This window comes from Pristiophorus japonicus, chromosome 11 (genome assembly GCF_044704955.1).
Source record: "Pristiophorus japonicus isolate sPriJap1 chromosome 11, sPriJap1.hap1, whole genome shotgun sequence".
Classification (NCBI taxonomy): Eukaryota; Metazoa; Chordata; class Chondrichthyes; family Pristiophoridae; genus Pristiophorus; species Pristiophorus japonicus.
In genome coordinates this window covers 78367243-78376032 of record NC_091987.1, presented here as the reverse complement: position 1 = coordinate 78376032, position 8790 = coordinate 78367243, and positions in this window count along the sequence as shown.

Genomic DNA, 8790 nt, shown 5'->3' with positions numbered 1-8790 from the left:
TAGTCTAGGAGGTCAATTTGACCCTGATTTAGATTGCAGAGTACCTACCTCTTGTACGAGATGATCCCCATCCCAGCCAGAAACAGGTCCAGCCAACTCTTGAAAGAATGCAGCTAATCAGCATTCATCGCTCAAGCCAGCAATTTATTCCACAGGTCTCCTATTCTCTGGGAAAAGAAGAACCGCCTAACACCCAACCTAGTTCTGCCCTTACATAACTTGTAAGTATGACCCCTGGTCCTCCATACCTATCCAGTTGAAATAATTGGCCCACATAAACACAATCCAGTCCCTTCATTATTTTATAAATAAAGTATTGACAGGGAAAAATATGAAGAAATGGAGGACTTCCAAGTAACTCCAACTAATTTATGGAGCAAACTGCAGCAAAATATAATTGCAAATGCAAGCCTTTTTTTTAACCTGCAGCAAAAACCTCCATGTGCGTTTAAGAGGCTTATTTAAGTAGACCAGGTCCTAGGACTGCCCAAATGGCCAGTTTTTGCAGCTAAGCAGCATATTGTAGTAGGGTCCAGCTACAGTCCTGAGATTGGACTTCAGACCTTTTCAAGGTAATTTAAATATTTATATATAGCCTGCATTTGTCTGCAGCTTCATTTTTCTCCTCAAATCATCCATTAGAAAATTAGGTGCCCGAGAAGTGTCATGTAGCTGATTTAGTGGCCCAGACCGACTACCAGCGAGGCCTTCCATTATTTGGGGAGGGGAGCTGAGGAATATCAACCCACCCTGTAGTTTTGAATCACCAATCATGGCATGAGAAAAGTTGAAGAGGGTTTTGTGAAAATGGCGGTGAGGGTAGGTCTTGAATGGAGATTACGGCACAAAGTTTTCATGCACAGAAACCAAAGGCGTTCCAGGCATATCCCAGATCTTAACTGAGATCATATAGAACCTCAATGTTTGAGAGCCTGCAGTAACATGATTGATTGGGCAACCACTTCCCATTCCCTGCCTCATGCTTTGAGCCACTGGATTTGTCTTCTCCTTCATAAAATGTTGCTGAGACTGGTAAGTCTGCGCTTTACCAAGTTGCATATTTCAGCTTCTCAAGCCCCTGAGATTGACTAGAGCTACTATTTGTCCTGCTTTCCCAATTATATTGGGAAACTGCCCTGAATTTTAGGTTTCATGCCACCATTGGTAATAAAATTCAATCTGCCCTTGTCCCCATTAAAACTGGTCAGTCTCCCTGGTACAGGCCGCTTCTCCATTCCCTTAAGTCCAAGGAAAGCAGACTTGAAAGTTTATGGCAGAAAACTGGTTTAACCATTCATCGCCAGATCTGGCTGGACCACATCAAGCACTATCGGGTCCTGCTCTACTCTGCCAAAACTGTTCACTACTCCAGGATCACCCCGGAATGCAAGGAAAACCCCCAGCTTCTCTTCTCCATTATAAACCATCTTCTTAAACCTCTCTCTCCTGCCCCCTCCACCCTCACTCCAACAACAATTGTGAGGAGCTCATGGACTTCTTTATCACTAAGATTGAAACGATCTGCCTCTGCGCTTCCCTCACTTCCCCGAGCCCATTGGGCCAAACTTGCCCGAAGGTTTCCCCCTACCTAAGCCCTGAACTCGCATCTTTCTCTAGTTTCTCTGATCTCCCCTTATGCCCTCTCTGAGCTCATCTTGTCCATGAGACCCACCTTCTGCTCCCTCGACCCTATTCCCACCAAACTGCTGACCACCCAATTTCCCATCCTGGTCCCCATGTTAGCTGATATTGTTAACAGTTTCCTCTCCTCAGATACTGTCCCCCTCCCCTTCAAATCTGCTATCACCACTCTCTTCCAAAACCCACCCTTAACCTCTCTGTCCTTACAAACTAGCACCCCATCTCCAACCTCCCTATCCTCTTCAAAGTCCTTGAATGTGTTGTCACCTCCCAAATCCATGCCCATCTTTCCTGCAGTTTCATGTTTGAATCCCTCCAATCAGGTTTCCGCCCCTGCCACAGTACTGAAACAGCTCTTAACAACATTGCAAATGCCATTGTTTGTGACTGTGATCATGGTAAACTATCCCTCCTCATCCTTCTCGACCTGCATGCACCCTTTGACACGGTTGACCACACCATCCTCCTCCAATGCCTCTCCTCCGTTGTCCAGCTGAGTGGGACTGCCCTCACCTGGTTCCATTCTTATAACTTCCTGCTCCCGCACCGTTACCTGTGGAGACTTGGCTCCGTCCTACTTCTCATCGACATGCTGTCCCTCGGAGACCTCATCCAAAAACACTTCAGGTTCCATGTGTACACTGATGACATCCTCGGCTACCTCACCGCCACCTCTCTCAATTCCTCCACAGCCTCTGATTTGTCACACTGCTTGTCCAAAATCCAGTACCGCATGAGCAGAAATTTCCTCCATTGTCTTCGGTCCCGGTCACAAACTGTTCTCTCGCCACCTACTCCATCCCCTTCAATGGCAATTGTCTGAGGCTGAATCAAACTGTTCGCAACCTTGAAACATAGAAACATAGAAACATAGAAAATAGGTGCAGGAGTAGGCCATTCGGCCCTTCGAGCCTGCACCACCATTCAATATGATCATGGCTGATCATGCAACTTCAGTACCCCATTCCTGCTTTCTCTCCATACCTCTTGATTCCTTTAGCCATAAGGGCCATATCCAACTCCCTCTTGAATATATCTAACGAACTGGCATCAACAACTCTCTGCAGAAAAGAATTCCACAAGTTAACAACCCTCTGGATGAAGATGTTTCTCCTCATCTCGGTCCTAAATGGCTTACCCCTTATCCTTAGACTGTGACCTCTGGTTCTGGACTCCCCCAACATCGGGAACATTCTTCCTGCATCTAACTTGTCCAATCCCATCAGAATTTTATATGTTTCTATGAGATCCCCTCTCATTCTTCTAAATTCCAGTCAATACAGGCCCCGTCGATCCAGTCTCTGCTCATATGTCAGTCCTGCCATCCCGGGAATCAGTCTGGTCAACCTTCGCTGCATTCTCTCAATAGCAAGAATGTCCTTCCTCAGATTAGGAGACCAAAACTGGTGTCATATTTGACCTCAAGATGAGCTTCCAACCACATATCCACTCCATCACCAAGACCGCTTACTTCCATCTCTGTAACATTGCCCGACATCGTCTCGACTGAGCTCTTCTGCTACGGACACCCTCATCCATGCCTTTGTTACTTCTAGACTTGATGATTCCAATGCTCTCCTGGCTGGCCTCTCATCTTCCATCCTACATAAACTTGCGCTCATCCAAAATTCGCACCAAGTCCCGTACGCCCATCTCCCCTCTGCTTGTTGAAATACATTGGCTCCTGGTCCGGCAACCTCTCGATTTTAAAGTTCTCATTTTTTCAAATCACTCAATGGCCTTGCCTCTCCCTATCGCTGTAAGCTCCAGCCTTCAACTCTACGAGGTCTCTGCACTCCTCCAATTCTGGCCTTTTCGCATCCTCGATTTTAATAGCTCCATCATTGGCGGCCCTGTCTTCAGCTGCCTAGGCTCCAAGCTTTGGAATTTCCTCCCCAAACCTCTCTGCCACTCTCTCCTCCTTTAGGATGCTGCTTGAAACCGACCTTTTGACCAAGTATTTGCTTATGTGGATCGGGGGTCAAATTCAATTTGAATACGCTCATGTGAAATGCCTTATGACCTTTAACTACGTTAAAGGCATTATGTAAGTGCAAGTTGTTGTTGTAAATTTTTCAAGGGAGCAAGCATGCATCTGGCACCACCGCTGCTCGGCTGAACTAACTGGTGCATTGCATTCACATCTTATTTTGTCGGTTAATTAAAAACTGTTTTAGAAACATAGAAACATAGAAAATAGGTGCAGGAGTAGGCCATTCAGCCCTTCGAGCCTGTACCACCATTCAATGAGTTCATGGCTGAACATACAACTTCAGTACCCCATTCCTGCTTTCTCGCCATACCCCTTGATCCCCCTAGTAGTAAGGACTACATCTAACTCCTTTTTGAATATATTTAGTGAATTGGCCACAACAACTTTCTGTGGTAGAGAATTCCACAGATTCACCACTCTCTGGGTGAAGAAGTTTCTCCTCATCTCGGTCCTAAATGGCTTACCCCTTATCCTTAGACTGTGACCCCTGGTTCTGGACTTCCCCAACATTGGGAACATTCCTCCTGCATCTAACCTGTCTAAACCCGTCAGAATTTTAAACGTTTCTATGAGATCCCCTCTCATTCTTCTGAACTCCAGTGAATACAAGCCCAGTTGATCCAGTCTTTCTTGATATGTCAGTCCCGCCATCCCGGGAATCAGTCTGGTGAACCTTCGCTGCACTCCCTCAATAGCAAGAATGTTCTTCCTCAAGTTAGGAGACCAAAACTGTACACAATACTGCAGGTGTGGCCTCACCAAGGCCCTGTACAACTGCAGTAACACCTCCCTGCCCCTGTACTCAAATCCCCTCGCTATGAAGGCCAACATGCCATTTTCTTTCTTAACCGCCTGCTGTACCTGCATGCCAACCTTCAATGACTGATGTACCATGACACCCAGGTCTCGTTGCACCTCCCCTTTTCCTAATCTGTCACCATTCAGATAATAGTCTGTCTCTCTGTTTTTACCACCAAAGTGGATAACCTCACATTTATCCACATTATACTTCATCTGCCATGCATCTGCCCACTCACCTCACCTATCCAAATCACTCTGCAGCCTCATAGCATCCTCCTCGCAGCTCACACTGCCACCCAACTTAGTGTCATCCGCAAATTTGGAGATACTACATTTAATCCCCTCGTCTAAATCATTAATGTACAATGTAAACAACCCCAGCACAGAACTTTGCGGTACCCCACTAGTCACTGCCTGCCATTCTGAAAAGTACCCATTTACTCCTACTCTTTGCTCCTGTCTGCCAAGCAGTTCTCAATCCACATCAGCACACTACCCCCAATCCCACGTGCTTTAACTTTGCACATTAATCTCTTGTGTGGGACCTTGTCGAAGGCCTTCTGAAAGTTCAAATACACCACATCCACTCTACTGGAAACATCCTCAAAAATTCCAGAAGATTTGTCAAGCATAATTTCCCTTTCACAAATCCATGCTGACTTGGACCTATCATGTCACCTCTTTCCAAATGCGCTGCTATGACATCCTTAATAATTGATTCCATCATTTTACCCACTACCGCTGTCAGGCTGACCGGTCTATAATTCCCTGTTTTCTCTCTCCTTCCTTTTTTAAAAAGTGGTGTTATATTAGCTACCCTCCACTCCATAGGAACTGATCCAGAGTCTATGGAATGTTGGAAAATGACTGTCAATGCATCCGCTATTTCCAAGGCCACCTCCTTAAGTACTCTGGGATGCTGTCCATCAGGCCCTGGGGATTTATCGGCTTTCAATCCCATCAATTTCCCCAACACAATTTCCCGACTAATAAGGATTTCCCTCAGTTCCTCCTCCTTACTAGACCCTCTGACCCCTTTTATATCCGGAAGGTTGTTTGTGTCCTCCTTAGTGAATACCGAACCAAAGTACTTGTTCAATTGGTCTGCCATTTCTTTGTTCCCCATTATGACTTCCTCTGATTCTGACTGCAGGGGACCTACGTTTGTCTTTACTAACCTGTTTCTCTTTACATATCTATAGAAGCTTTTGCAGCCCATCCTAATGTTCCCTGCAACCTTCCTCTCATACTCTATTTTCCCTGCCCTAATCAAACCCTTTGTCCTCCTCTGCTGATTTCTAAATTTCTCCCAGTCCCCGGGTTTGCTGCAATTTCTGGCCAATTTGTATGCCACTTCCTTGGCTTTAATACTATCCCTGATTTCCCTTGATAGCCACGGTTGAGCCACCTTCCTTTTTTTATTTTTACGCCAGACAGGGATGTACAGTTGTTGTAGTTCATCCATGCAGTTTCTAAATGTCTGCCATTGCCCATCTACTGTCAACCCCTTAAGTATCATTCGCCAATCTATCCTAGCCAAGTCATTCCTCATATCTTCAAAGTTACCCTTCTTTAAGTTCTGGACCATGGTCTCTGAATTAACTGTTTCATTCTCCATCCTAATGTAGAATTCCACCATATTATGGTCACTCTTCCCCAAGGGGCCTTGCACAACAAGATTGCTAATTAATCCTCTCTCATTACACAATACCCAGTCGAAGATGACCTCCCCCCTAGTTGGTTCCTCGACATATTGGTCTAGAAAACCATCCCTTATGCACTCCAGGAAATCCTCCTCCACCGTATTGCTTCCAGTTTGGTTAGCCCAATCTATGTGCATATTAAAGTCACCCATGATAACTGCTGCACCTTTATTGCATGCACCCCTAATTTCCTGTTTGATGCCCTCTCCAACATCACTACTACTGTTTGGAGATCTGTACACCACTCCCAATAACGTTTTTTGCCCTTTGGTGTTCTGCAGCTCTACCCATATAGATTCCACATCATCCAAGCTAATGCCCTTCCTAACTATTGCATTAATCTCCTCTTTAACCAGCAACGCTATCCCACCTCCTTTTCCTTTTATTCTATCCTTCCTGAATGTTGAATATCCTTGGATGTTGAGTTCCCAGCCCTTATCATCCTGGAGCCACATCTCTGTAATCCCAATCACATCATATCTGTTAACATCTATTTCCACAGTTAATTCATCCACCTTATTACAGATACTCCTTGCATTAAGACACAAAGCCTTCAGGCTTGTTTTTTTAACACCATTTGTCCTTTTAGAATTATGATGTAGTGTGGCCCTTTTTGTTTCTTGCCTTTGTTTACTCGACCTTCCACTATTGCTTTTTACCTTTCTACCATCTGTTTCTGACTCCATATTACTTCGCCCTATCTCGCTGTATAGGTTCCCATCCCCCTGCCATATTAGTTTAAACATTCCCGAACTGCATTAGCAAATGTTACCCCCAGGACATCAGTTCCAGTCCTCCCCAAGTGCAAACCATCCCTTTTGTATAGGTCCTACTTCCCCCAGAACTGGTTCCAATGTCCCAGGAATTTGAATCCCTCCCTCTTGCACCACTGCTCAAGCCATGTATTTATTCTAACTTTCCTGCTCCCTCTACTCTGATTAGCACGTGGCACTGGTAGCAATCCAGAGATTACTACCTTTGAGGTCCTACTTTTTAATTTAACTCCTAGCTCCCTAAATTCAGCTTGTAGGACTTCTTCCCGCTTCTTACCGATATCGTTGGTATCTACATGTACCACAGCAACTGGCTGTTCACCCTCCCTCTCCAGAATGCTCTGCAGCCACTACGAGACATCCTTGACCCTTGCACCAGGAAGGCAACATACCATCCTGGAGTCTCGGTTGTGGCCGCAGAAACTCCTATCTATTCCCCTTACAATAGAGTCCCCAATCACTATAGCTCTCCCACTCTTTTTCCCGCCCTTCTGTGCAGCAGAGCCACCCATGGTGCCATGAACCTGGCTGCTGGTGCCTTCCCCTGGTAAGTCATCTCCCCCAACAGTATCCAAAATGGTATATCTGTTTTGGAGGGAGGTGACCGCAGGGGACTCCTGCCCTACCTTCCTGCTCTTGCCTTGTCTCTTGGTCACCCATTCACTATCTGTCCTAACCTTTACCTGCGGTGTGACCAACTCACTAAATGTGCTATCCACAACATTCTCAGCATCGCGCATGCTCCAGAGTGAGTCCATCCGCAGCTCCAGTGCCGTCATGCGGTCTGTCAGGAGCTGCAGCTGGACACACTTCCTGCACACATAGTAGTCAGTGACACTGGAAGTGTCCCTGATTTCCCACATAGCACAGGAGGAGCATGACACGGGTCCGAGCTCTCCTGCCATGACTTAACCCTTAAATTAATTTACTTACTAAAATTTACTTAAACACCAAACAGCTACTTAGTAGTTCGCTGCCAATTAAACCAATCTAAAAGTCAGTCTAAAAGAGAGTTATACTTACACGTTGAACAGCCAACCACTTACCAGCTTGGCATCGAAACAATTACAAGCACTTATATAGTGCCTCCAATGTATCCAAATGTTCCAAGGGGCTAGATTTTACACTTTTGTGCATTCCGCCCAAAAAATGGGCATTATTTCCAGCGTGGGCGGTAAAAATGGGTTTTCAGGTCGCCAGCTTCTCGCCCATTCTCAAAGCACCTAATCTCCATTTTTGAAATTGGGCGTTACCGCGAGCGATATGAAATGGGCGGTCGCTGACCTTCTGCCGTAAAGTATCACCTTCCTTAGCAACGGCATGGCAACGCTCGATTCCCGCGATTCAGGAGGTCAAGGTCATCGTGACATGTGCAGAAGAGGAGACAGAGAGAGAGAGAGGAAACTGAGAGGGACTGAAGGCGTGTGTCGCTATGGTGTGTGCTTGTTTGGCTATTGTGGGAGGCACGAGGGAGAGTCACCAGCAGCAAAATGCCTACTAAGCATCAAGAACATAGTTGGCACCGAGATTTTGTCCAACAAATAATATATAACATGCAAGAGATGGTGGAGGCCCTGGAGCTGGTAGCCAGGAATACTGGTGGCAGAGGGCTCCCAGTGGTCCCAGAGTGCGGCACTGCACCCCAAAGTGCTGCACCCCCATTGTCAACCACACATGAGAGCCAGCAGCAACATCTTGCTTCTGGCTCGGAGCACGTTCCTACCTCAGGACAATCCTCTCCCGTATCCGTCCAAGCAGCGGTTCGGCCGTCATCCACCGCCCCCCCCAATGAAGCATCGCCTGAGGAGCTCCTCGGCCAGGCGGCTTGGAGTCAGGAGGGGAAGGGGAAGGGGTAGAGGTGGGGAGGAGAAGTGGGGGG